The following is a 1,925-nucleotide window of genomic DNA, read 5'->3' on the forward strand; positions in this document are numbered from 1 at the left end:
GATCATTCTTGACTCTTACATGCACACACACATACTCACATCTCTCCGATATTTGTTAAAGTACAATAAGTTTTCTCTAAAGAGTCTCTGAGGGGATCCCCGGGTGGCTCAGCTGTTTGGGGCCTGCCTTTGGCCCAGGGCGTGACCTGGGTCCTGGGATCCAGTCCCACATCGGGCTCCCTGCGTGGAGCCTGCTTCTCCCTCCTCCTGTATCTCTGTCCCTCTCTCTCCTCTCTCTGTCTATCATGAATGAATACATTAAAAAAAAAAATCTTAAAAAAAAAAAAAGATGTCTGTGAACTACAGCGCTTATTGTTGTGCCCAAGACTGTGAATCCGAGAAAGCTCGAGGAGCCGCAGGGATGCAAGCGCAGGAGGGTTTATTTGCAGGCTGGAGCTTGGGCCCAAGTGCACCGCCCGAGCGGAGCAGGGGCCTGACCCCGAGGTGGAGGGCGCAGCAGCCTCCTCCGGGCCAGTGGCCACTGGGCCTTAACACACGCAGGAAGTTGCACAGTCCTGTCGGCCCGCAGGCAGGGGGCCACTTGAATTACAATTTACCCCTTAGCGACCGTTTGAACCAGCCTATCGCTCTGGTCAGGCTGGGTGGACACAAGGCGGGGTTTAGGGGATCCCCAGGTGGCTCAGCGGTTTAGCACCTGCCTTCAGCCCAGGGCGTGACCTGGGTCCCAGAATCGAGTCCCGCGTCGGGCTCCTGCATGGAGCCTGCTCCTCCCTCTGCCTGTGTCTCTGCCCCTCTCTCTATGTCTATGATGAATAAAATAAAATAAAATAAATAAATAAAATAAAATAAAAAATAACAAAATAAAATAAAAATAAAATAAAATTAAAAAATAAAATAAATAAAATAAAATAACAAAATAAAATAAAAATAAAATTAAAAAATAAAAATAAAAAATAAAAAATAAAATAAAATAAAATAAAAATCCTTAAAAGGCGGGGTTTACATTCTCCGGGGTTGGGGGTCCCGCATTCCTACAGGAGCGGGTCTCGGGGCCTGACTAGGGTGGGGGGCGCCCTAGGCCCTAAGCAGGTCATGGGGGGTCATGGGGGGGGTGCAGCGCAGGGTGGAGTTAGCCCAGGCCTAGGGGGTTTCCGTTAAATTCCGTGGCCCCACAGTTACTGGGTGGCGGGTGCGTCGTACTGGGGAGGGGAGGAGAGGAGGCCCATCCCGCTCATCACGCTGGTGCATATACACCTCGAATTAGGGCCAAATCTTATCATCGTCCTTATTTTTAGGCTTACTTTGTAGAACTCACTTTTGCATTTGCTACACATTTTGTTTTGTTTTGTTTTGTTTGTTTTTTTAACAGGTGGCGCGGGAACAGCGACGCGGAGCTGCAGAGTAATTTGCACAGGAGGTCTTGCCCGTGGCCAGTACGATTTAAGGATTGAGACTGAACGGGGGAAATTTCCAAAATCCAAATTAAAATGAGGCGGGGGGGGGGGATGAGAATCTCAGGATCGCCGGGGTCCCCGGGCGGCCCCTCCCCCTGGAAACCCCAAGGACGGCGCCTCGCGCCTGGGGCACGGGTCCCGGGCTGCGAGTCCCGCTGGAGTCCAGGTGGCCGCACACAGGTGTGCACACAGGTGCCCGGGCCGCGCAGCCGCACGCCGCTGCTCCTCCTTGAGCCAACTCGGGCTTAAGCCCGCTTCCATCTGGGCCTGGAGTCGTGCATCTCCCGTCCGGTTCTCGCACTGCAGGCCCCATGATGCAGCCGCGGTCCCCGGGTCAGCCCTCGGGTCAACCCTGGCCCCCCTCTCCCCCGCCCCGCCGGGGACCACCCACCTCGCCGCGCCGGAAGCTGTGCCGCGGGGCTGCGCACCGGCCGGAAGCCGCCGGGCACCCGCACGCGGACCCCGGGCGCCCCTGGCCGGGGGCGTCGCACGTCGGCAAGCTCCGCTCTA

This window comes from Vulpes vulpes, chromosome 10 (genome assembly GCF_048418805.1).
Source record: "Vulpes vulpes isolate BD-2025 chromosome 10, VulVul3, whole genome shotgun sequence".
NCBI lineage: Eukaryota > Metazoa > Chordata > Mammalia > Carnivora > Canidae > Vulpes > Vulpes vulpes.